The sequence below is a fragment of the Bos mutus genome, chromosome 27 (assembly GCF_027580195.1).
Source record: "Bos mutus isolate GX-2022 chromosome 27, NWIPB_WYAK_1.1, whole genome shotgun sequence".
In the NCBI taxonomy this organism is placed as follows: domain Eukaryota; kingdom Metazoa; phylum Chordata; class Mammalia; order Artiodactyla; family Bovidae; genus Bos; species Bos mutus.
In genome coordinates this window covers 38,304,419-38,315,237 of record NC_091643.1, presented here as the reverse complement: position 1 = coordinate 38,315,237, position 10,819 = coordinate 38,304,419, and the positions used below count along the sequence as shown (strand labels likewise).

Sequence of the window (10,819 nt, the reverse complement as noted above, 5' to 3'; positions counted from 1 at the left end):
GATGGACTGTGTGTGCTTGCTAAGTCACTTTGCTGCTGCTGCTGCTAAGTCCCTTCAGTCGTGTCCGACTCTGTGCGACCCCATAGATGGCAGCCCACCAGGCTCCACCATCCCAGGGATTCTCACTTTAGTCGTGTCCAATTCTGCAACCCCATGGATCATGAGGGGCTGTCCAGGAAAACTGATCAAGATTTGCCTTTCATTTTGACTTAAAGATAATTTCAGAGTGAAGTGACATGTTCTTTTTCACTCTTAGAATTTTCCTTCTACTGATAAGAGGAACAGGTAAATTCCTATGATATGGAAGGAAGCCCCAGTCATATGCAAAAGGGCAGTCACACCAGTGGACACATTTCAAGAGACCTTCCATCTTGAAATAATTATTTCAACATAAAAATCTATCTCAAGTCACATAAGAAAGGAAGAAAATTGCTTGATGAAACCCATAAAAGGAGAGTAATTCAGAGAGGCAGAAAATGAAGTATTTAGAAACAAATTAGTAAAAACATCAGATGGAGATCAACAGCCAGTAGAACTTTCCAAGATGAAGGGCATGCTCTATACCAGCGTTGTATGATACAGAAACTGCTGTGCCACATGTATATCATGACAAGAGACTTGAAATCTGGATGGCACTACCAACGATGTGAAAGTTAGCTATTCGGTTGCAGGAATTTAAATATTCCAGCCACATGGGGCTGTATTGGAGAGCACATGGCTAGGATCTTCGGTTAGGCAGATGAAATAATTAAATAGATTTAAGACAACAGTGTTGGAGCTGAAAAAAAGGGATGTGACCAGTCAAAGTTTGGAAATGAGAGTGGCAAAGAAAATGTTGACACAGTATGAGTCAGAGACCATAAGAGGCTGCTTTGACACCAGTGTCTAGAGACAGATAAGACATAACATTTAAGGGAAAGAAACACACTCCTATCTCAGTTTGGAGGACTCACCAAAACCCCAAATTGCAGGAGCTGATGAAGCCAAGCAGATTCTGAGGACTCCACAGCAAGCAGCTGATTTCTCTTTCTTCAAGGTCCCAAGCAGTGCAGCTTCTTCTTCTGAACAGATGCATCCCTGTCTGTTTGACTTCCTTTTATACCTGAATAACAGCCTATAATCCAATGTAGGCTATGGTTCACCTTATCAGGAACCCTCTTCAATTTGATTATTGCTTTTGCTTTGCCTTGACTCAGTCCTGTCCGACTCTTTGCGACCCCATGGACTGTAGCCTACCAGGCTCCTGTGTCCATGGGATTTTCCAGGCAATAGTACTGGAGTGGATTGCCATTTCCTTCTCCAGGGCATCTTCCCGACCCAGGGATCAAACCCAGGTCTCCCGAATTGTAGACAGATGCTTTACCATCTGAGGCACCAGATTAGGTTTCCCAAACTAATAGGAAAGTATAACCCTCAAGCATGTTGAAGAGCAAGGATGTAATGACATTGTCCAGGGACAGTGAGATGATCCATCATTTCCTTCTTCATCCATAAATATTTTGAGTGCATTTTCTGCACCATGAACCATACTATGTCTTCAAAACAAGCAGGACATCAGATACACTGGGATTCTGGGGAAATGAAGCTGGGATTCTCTGGGAGAAATTAAAAATAAAATGCAAAATGAAGAACTATGAACACTTGAAAGATAAATACTGAGGTGACCATATAGGACCTACTGCTGGACTGCAGAGCATGACTCATTAAAGCACTGGCCACACAGGGCCTTCAAGAACATGTTAAAAATTTATTAACTGTGCACAGAAAATGGGAAGACAATTTTATCCTCTATTTGTTGGTTAGTGGGGAAATCAACAAAAAATTTTCCTACATAGTAAACTATTGTAATTTATTTTACTTCCATGCCATGCACAGTTGATTTCTATATTGGAGTAGAAATATTACCAGGTATGGCAATGGTTCTTTAAGCTAAAAGTTCCTGGTTCCCAAATGGAAAAAATTAAACCAGAGGACATAGTGAGTATTTCATTGTATCTGAGGACATTTTGCTTATACCCCATATAATGCCTGGGAATCCTATTATTTCATGCATTTCAGTTCCATCTCCCATGTTCATTAAAGAAATTTCATCTGGGTTGCTTCCATGTCCTGGCTATTAAAAACAGTTTTGTGAAAAAGAATATTTTGGTAACTTGTCATTTCCCTTCTGGTTTCAATCTCCATGTGTTCCCCAGCAGTGGGATTTCATGGATCATAAGGCAGTGCTATTTCCAAATTTTTTTTTTTTTTTTTAGATGGACTGAATATTCCACATTTATTTAAAGAATTTCCTGTTTTATTTATTTATTTTTTAAATTTTATTTTATTTTTAAACTTTACATAGTATTAGAAGGGTTATCAAAATTCCACCACAGCTCAGCATTTTATTTGTTTTTGAACCCTATTCTCTCCTCCCATCAGAATCCCTCTGATTTAAAACAGTACTCTTTTCATCTAGTTTTTTTATAGTTGATGTACCTGGATTGGCATTTGTTTCTTACAGATGTAGAACATTTTCAATGTATTTTATAGATTATCTGTACTAAAGTTTTGGAAAAATGTCTGTATTCCTCCTCTTTTGCATCAGTGTTCTTTTGTTGTTTGTTGACTTGGGTTATTTCAATCTTTCTAAACCCTATAGACATGCAGCATGCTGTATTGATGTTTTTCCTATCTTACTTCAAAATTTGTAAATTAGGTCCATTGAGTCAGTGATGCTCCACACTGTTCTCACCCTCTGTTTGTCCCCTTCTCCTTTCAATCATTCCTCAATTGAAAAGCAAGAGGGTCTTTTCAGTGAGTCAGCACTTTCTCAGCATTTATTGCCAAAGTTCTGGATCTTCAGCCATTCTGACCTTCAAATGGTATATTCATTTGGCTCCTGTTTGCATTTGATAATGGTTTGATCTCTTTTCATGTGTTTGTTAGGGATCTGTATGTCTTCTCTGGAGAAATCAAAAGCCTAATTTACTCAGCACTCCCATTTTTCTGATTAAGGTTTATTTTCTCTATGTTCTCCTATACTAGTTTTATAGTTTTTTTGACATTAGTTGTTTTGTTCTTTTAATTTGCCAACCCCTTTCTTTCCCCCTATTTTTGTTTTAAATGGCAACCACTATAGTTTGTTTTCTGTGCAGTCTTTAAGTTTAATTTCTGTTTATTTTGTTTATTTGTATTTGTTTGGAAAAGGAGGTGGGTCAGTTTCCATTCAATCCCAAATGAATGGATGCCAAAGAATGCTCAAACTAGGAGCACAATAGTTTCTGGTCTTACACTTAGTAAAGTAATCCATTTTGCATTTTTGAACCGTGAACTTTGATGTTCAATCTGGTTCTAGTTTCATTCTTTTTACAAGGTTGACCAAGAGATCAAATTGCCAATCCACAGGATGAATGGAAAAAAAGCAATGGTACATATCCAGAAAAATTCTATTTCTAAAAAGAATACATTTGAAGCAGTTCTTTGATGAGGTGGATGAAATGGAACAATTATACAAAATGAAAAGAGATGGGAAAAACACCAATACAGTATACTAACTCTTGATCTGTATGGAATTTAGAAAGATGGTAACAAAAACCCTGAACTGAGACAGCAAGACAGACACTGATTAGAAAGCCTTATGGACTCTGTTGGACAGGGAGAGGGTGGGAAGATTTGGGAGAATGGCATTGAAACATGTATAATATCATGTATGAAACGAGTTGCCAATCCAGGTTTGATGCATGATACTGGATGCTTGGGGCTGGTGCACTGGGACGACCCAGAGGGATGGTATGGGGAGGGAGGAGGGAGGAGGGTTCAGGATGGGGAACACATGTATACCTGTGGCGGATCCATTTTGATATTTGGCAAAACTAATACAATATTGTAAAGTTTAAAAATAAAATAAAATTTTTTAAAAAAGGAAATTTCATCTGAAGCTAGTATATTAAGGTAAATCCACTATATTTTAATTTTTTTTAAAAAGAATATTTTTAAACTTTCCCCATTACCACTCAATCTTCAAGGGCTCATCCTTTTCTTTATGGCTCATCAGATTTTGTGTAGACCATTTCCTAAATGAAATAGATCATTTGGGAGTGGACATTTTCCACCACAAGTTTTAAAGAACTCTTGTAGGATTATTCATTATTTATGCCATCTCCCACATAAAAGGAAAGGAATTGCCTTTCATCTCACTCGGGAATTTATTTCTCTACCTGTGTTTTCCCCTATTCTCTCCTGGCATCAGAATGTATGTTATGATTTAAAATGCATGCACTGTATTTTATTTTCATCTAGTTTTTAAAGATAGTTGATGTAAAGTATGATATTCGTTTCAGATGTAGCATGGTGATGCAGTATCTTATAGATTATGCCCCACTAAAGTTACTATAAAATATCATCTGTATTCCCTGTGTTTTGTAATATATACTGGCAGCTCATTTATTTTATACAAGGCAGCTTGTTCCTCTTAATTTCCAACCCCTAACTTGCACCTCCCAGCTCCCCTTCCCCAGTGGTAACCACTGCTTTGTAGTCTATATCTGTGTGTTTCTGTTTTATTTTATTTCAGATTACACACATAAATGATAACACACACAGTGTTTGTCTTTCTGAGTTATTTCACTTGGCATAATATACAGTGCAATATTACTCAGCCATAAAAATGAAAGCAGTTTGCCATTTGCAGCAACAAGCGTGGACTGGAGGGTATTATCGGTTCATCTGTGGATGGACACTTAGGCGCTTCCATATCTGGGCTCTTGTAAACAATACTAATGTGAACATGAGAGGTGCATGTATCTATTAGAATTCATGTTTTCCTTTTCTCAGATTTTACCCAGGAGAGGAATTTTGGATCATACAGTAGTTCTGCTTAGTAGTCTGAAGAACCTCCATACTGTTCTCCACAGTGGCTACACCAATTTGCATTCCCACCAACAGTGTAGGAGGGTTCCCTTCTCTCCATATTCTAGCCGACACCTGCTAGCCATAGAATTCTGATGATAACCATGGGACAGGTGTGAGGTGAAATCTCATTGTGGATTGGACTTCCATTTCTTTGATTAACATTGTTGAGCATCTTTTCATGTGCCTGTGGCCAAGTGTATTTCTTATTTATAAAAATGTCTGTTCAGACCTCTGCTCAATTGTTATTTGGCTTGTTTGTTTTTTTTGATATTGAGTTGTATGAGTTGCAAACAAACCATATACACTTTAAACCACTCCTTCTCTCTGAACCCTCCTCTTTGCATTTAAATATGTTATGGCATCACCCAACCTGAAATTTTAAATGAAACAAAAAAAAAGTATAAGCAAACAATTTGGATTCCTTTTATTTCTAATGGTTTCCCTCTCATACCCTCTTTAATCCAGGTTGAGGGTAGAGCTTTTTAGCATTTCTCCCCATCTCAAACAATCTTGTGTTTTTCCTCATTAATTCATAGACATGATTCTTGCCAGCAAAGCTCATGTCCGATCAAAATTCAAGTCTCATGAGATGCCATCAGTCTTCATGTTATTTCCATCCTGAGCAGAAGTTGATTCCTTCTGTTGTGAGCCCCATTTTCCCTGGAATCTTATCACTTTCATCACAGTTTTGGATACCAGAGGGCAGAGGAGATGAAGTTTCATGTGCTGAGTATTTATTCGGGAGTGATCTCAAGAAGATGAGAAGGAAGAAATCCATGCAAAATCACAGATGGTGACTGCAGCCATGAGCCCGACAGCATATTAAAAAGCAGAGACATTACTTTGCCAACAAAGGTCCATCGAGTCAAGGCTATGGTTTATCCGGTAGTCATGGATGGATGTGAGAATTGGACTATAAAGAAAGCTGAGTGCCGAAGAGTTGATGCTTTTGAACTGTGGTGCTGGAGAAGACTCTTGAGAATCCTTTGGACTGCAAGGAGATCCAACCAGTCCATCCAGAGGAAATCAGTCCTGGTGTTCATTGGAAGGACTGATGTTGAAGCTGAAACTCCAATACTTTGGACACCTGATGTGAATGCACTGACTCATTAGAAAAGACTCCGATGCTGGGAAAGATTGAGAGCAGGAGGAGAAGGGGATGACAGAGGATGAGATGGTTGGATGGCATCACAGACTCAATGGGTTGTTAAACTCAATGAGTTTGGGTAAACTCCAGGAATTGGTGATGGACAGGGAGGCCTGGCGTGGTGCGGTCCATGGGGTTGCAAAGAATTGGACATGACTGAGTGACTGATATGAACTGAACTGAGGGGGAGTGACACTGGGAGCTGACAGTCAGTACCGAGTGGTGCTGCTGGGCAGGTGTGGATCAGGACCCTGCCTCCCAGGAGGCAGCCACCCTGCCAGCCAGCTGTCCTCACTCTGGAGAGCTGGTGGTGTCCTGTGGGGGTCCTGGACCAGGTCTCTCTGTGCCCAGAAACCCCTCCATATAAGGCTGGCAATGGGGTTAAGTGCCCTGTGTCCTCGTGTGTAAGTGGATTCCTTTCTCTTCCTGCTCCTAGGCTGTGCCCCAGAATGTATTTCCCTGTTAAATCTAGAGCTCTGCTGCCCTGAGAACTGATGTCATGACCCTGTCACTCACTCCGTAAAAACCTGTCTCTCATCTCCCATCACTGTAGGTTTATTATCATCATTAATATAATGAGTACATCTCCCTCCCCATGTTCATTGTTGCCTTAATTGTTATTGTTGTTAATCTTCTTTATTCCCATTATTGTATATTATAGTACATTGTTATTCAGTCAGTTCAGTTGCTTATTTGTGTCAGACTGTTTGGGACTCCATAGACTGCAGTACACCAGGCCTTCCTGTCCATCACCAACTTGCTAAAACTCATGTCCATTAAGTTGGTGATGCCATCCAACCATCTCATCCTCTGTCATCCCCTCTCCTCCTGCCTTCAGTCTTTTCCAGCATCAGGGTCTTTTCCAAGGAGTCAATTCTTTGCCATTGGGTGGCCAAAGTCTTGGAGCTTCAGCTTCAGCATCAGTTCTTCCAATGAATATTCAGGACTGATTTCCTTTCAGATTTATGGGTTTGATCTCCCTGCTGTCCGAGGGACTTTCAAGAGTCTTCTCCAACACCACAGTTGAAAAGCATCAATTCTTTGGCACTCAGCATTGTTTATGATCCAACACTCATATCCATACATGACTATTGGAAAACCCATAACTTTGATTAGACAGACCTTTGTTGGTAAAGTAATGTCTCTGCCTTTTAATATGCTGTCTAGGTTTGTCATAGCTAGTACATTGTGGTTGTTGATACAGAACATTGAGGTGAGATGCTCTTTGGAAAAGTGTTTCCAGCTATACCACAAGGTATCATTTTCTCCTGAGGAGCTTCCTGAAATATTCCAATTCTTGATTCTACCAGGTGTGAAATAGATAACGAATAGTGATGTAATGCACAAGCATAGGGAATATGGCCAATATTTTATAATTATTTTATATGGAGTATGATCCATTAAAAATATTGAAGTACTAAGTGCTGCACCTGAAAGGTTTATAATCCTGTAAATTAACTGTACTTCAACTAAAAAAATCAATAAAAAATAAAAGCCAGTTTTTAAAACATAAAAAACACAAAAAAGAATGAACTTTTAGAAGCCAGATTTTATCTCCTACCAAATTCATATGTTCAGCTATTCGGCTGTATATTGTCACCCTGTTTATTTAACTCCTATGCAGAGTACATTATGAGAAACGCTGGGCTGGAAGAAACACAAGCTGGAATCAAGATTGCCGGGAGAAATATCAATAACCTCAGATATGCAGATGACACCACCCTTATGGCAGAAAGTGAAGAGGAACTAAAAAGCCTCTTGATGAAGGTGAAAGTGGAGAGTGAAAAAGTTGGCTTAAAGCTCAACATTCAGAAAACGAAGATCATGGCATCCGGTCCCATCACTTCATGGGAAATAGATGGCGAAACAGTGGACACAGTGGCAGACTTTATTTTTCTGGGCTCCAAAATCACTACAGATGGTGACTGCAGCTATGAAATGAAAAGATGCTTACTCCTTGGAAGAAAAGTTATGACCAACATAGATAGCATATTCAAAAGCAGAGACGTTACTTTGCCAACAAAGTTTCGTCTAGTCAAGGCTATGGTTTTTCCTGTGGTCATGTATGGATGTGAGAGTTGAACTGTGAAGAAGGCTGAGTGCCGAAGAATTGATGCTTTTGAACTGTGGTGCTGGAGAAGACTCTTGAGAGTCCCTTGGACTGCAAGGAGATCCAAACCAGTCCATTCTGAAGGAGATCAGCCCTGGGATTTCTTTGGAAGGAATGATGCTAAAGCTGAAACTCCAGTACTTTGGCCACCTCATGCGAAGAGTTGACTCACTGGAAAAGACTCTGATGCTGGGAGGGATTGGGGGCAAGAGGAGAAGGGGACGACAGAGGATGAGATGGCTGGATGGCATCACTGACTCGATGGACGTGAGTCTAAGTGAACTCCGGGAGTTGGTGATGGACAGGGAGGCCTGGCGTGCTGCGATTCATGGGGTCGCAAAGAGTTGGACACGACTGAGAGACTAATCTGATCTGATCTGATCACATTGAAGAAACCAGAATGGAGGATGTTCCTTGTGGTCCTGTGGTTAAGACATTGCCTTCCAAGGCAGGGAGTGCAGTTTCCATTCTTGGTTGTGGTAACATGTTGCAAAACGTGGCCCCCGAATTAAAAATAAATCAATAAAACTTGAAGAGACCCTAATGTGGCTGTCTATGGAGACTGCTTGTGAGCCCATGGACTATAGCCTCTCAGGCTTTCGGTCCATGGAATTTCCCAGGCAAAAACACTGGAGTGGGTTGCCATTTCTCTCATGTCTATGGAGAGGGGGCAGATAAAGCAGTGTTTAGGTTAAAGTCATACCCTCATCTCAGCAGACTGGTGCCTTTAGAAGAAAAGCAAGAGACCCCAAAGTCTAAGGACGGGCAGGCCACTGGAGGACACTGGTCACACTCTAAAAACAGAGGCCTCAGGAGAAAACAGAGCAACTACACTTGATGTGGAAACTTCATGCCTCCAGGACTGAACCTCTGCCTGCAGTTGGAGATCTTTATTTAGATAGAAACTGGAGTGTGGACCTCCGGAGGTGCGGTTTCACACCAAACCCCTCAGAGCATGTTTTCCATTTCTATAACCCAGTAACTCTGGAGGCAGAGACCAAGCCTTGGGCTCAGATCTGGGGACTCCCAGGACCAGACCTGGGGTTGAAGGACTGAAGAAGTGCTCTAAAAGGATAAATGTTACTAGAACTCCTACCGTCAAATATCTATGATCTGTCCAACTTCTTTCTCATACCTTTCATTTCAGGTGTTCTTTTTCATACATCTTGAGTTGACTTCTACTTTCAAATACTTGGGATGAATGTGGATGATTCCCAATAAGTTTTCATCTTTCTAAATATATTATAGTTTCACCATTAAAAAAACTATCTTTGGGGAATTCCTTGGCAGTCCAGTGGTTACATGTCAGACATGCACAGCTGTGCATCAGGGCACCCAGGATATCTCACTTTCTTGTGCATTTTGTCACCTGTGAAATCTGAGACCCACTTCCAAGCTGAAAGAGACATGAGCTGGGAGTTGGGCTTCGAACATGGGGAACACCTGCTCTATGAATGCAGTGCTGTAGTGCCTGACCGACACGCGGGCCCTGGGCAGCTCATGCTGTTTCAGCAGCATGGACCATCTGTCCCTACCATATCTGTGTGCTGTGTGCTATGCAAGCTCACATCACCTGAGCCCTCCTTCATTCTGGAGAGGTGATCTGGCCCTGGAAGGACCTGGTTGCTAGTTTCCACAGATATAAGCAGGAAGATGCCCACGAGTTTCTGATACTCACCCTGGACATCATGCAGCAAGTGTGTCTGAGTGCCTATGAGCTGTTAGACCATGCCTCTGAGGACAGCACCCTCATCTGTCAGATCTTTGGAGGGTCCTGGAGATCTCAGATCCAGTGTCTCCACTGCCTTGGTGTCTCAGACACTTTTGACCCATGTCTGGACATCCACTGGATATCATGGCAACTCAGAGTATGAACCAAGCTTTGAGAGAGCTAGTGAAGCCCAAGAAGCTAGATGGTGGCAATGCCTATCATTGTAGCATATGTCTCCAGGTGCAGGCCACCAAGAGGTTGACTCTGCACCACGCCCCCGCAAGGTCCTGATCCTCATGCTAAAGCGGCTCTCAGGTTTCATAGGTGACAAAATGCACAAGCAAGTGAGATATCCTGGATGCCTTGATGTTCTACTGTACATATCTGAGCAGAAAGTAGGACACCTGGATTATGTGCTCTATGCCGTGCTGGTCCACTCCGGGAAGAGCTGTCACCAAGGACATTACTTTTGTTGCATAAGAGCTGGAAATGGCCAGTGGTACAAGATGGACGATGCTAAGGTCACCCCCTGTGCCGTGCATCTACCCAGAGTGCCTATGTCCTCTTTACATCCAGAAGAATGAACTGGAAGCAGGTAATGGGGGTAGCGCCAGGAGGTCCCTGGGGGTTGACCCCACAGGTGTGGATGCAGCCCATGGCGAGCCTGCAGGAGATGCCAGTCCTGGAGCTCCTGGGTCAGAGGAGCCCCTGAAGGAAACTGATGTTCAAGAAATCAGCTTAAAAACCATATGATTATCTCAATAGATGCAGAGAAAGCCTTTGACAAAATTCAACATCCATTTATGATAAAAACCCTCCAGAAAGCAGGCATAGAAGGAACATACCTCAACATAATAAAAGCTATATATGACAAACCACAGCAAACAGTATCCTTAATGGTGAAAAATTGAAAGCATTTCCCCTAAAGTCAGGAACAAGATAAGGGTGCCCACTCTCA

At 41.5% G+C, this 10,819-nt stretch overlaps 1 pseudogene; it reads left to right on the top strand.

Moving 5' to 3' along the window:
• Nucleotides 1–1,419: 1,419 nt before the first annotated feature.
• LOC102273832 (ubiquitin carboxyl-terminal hydrolase 17-like) lies at nt 1,420–10,614 on the top strand (annotated as a pseudogene).
• The last annotated feature ends 205 nt before the right edge of the window (nt 10,615–10,819 follow it).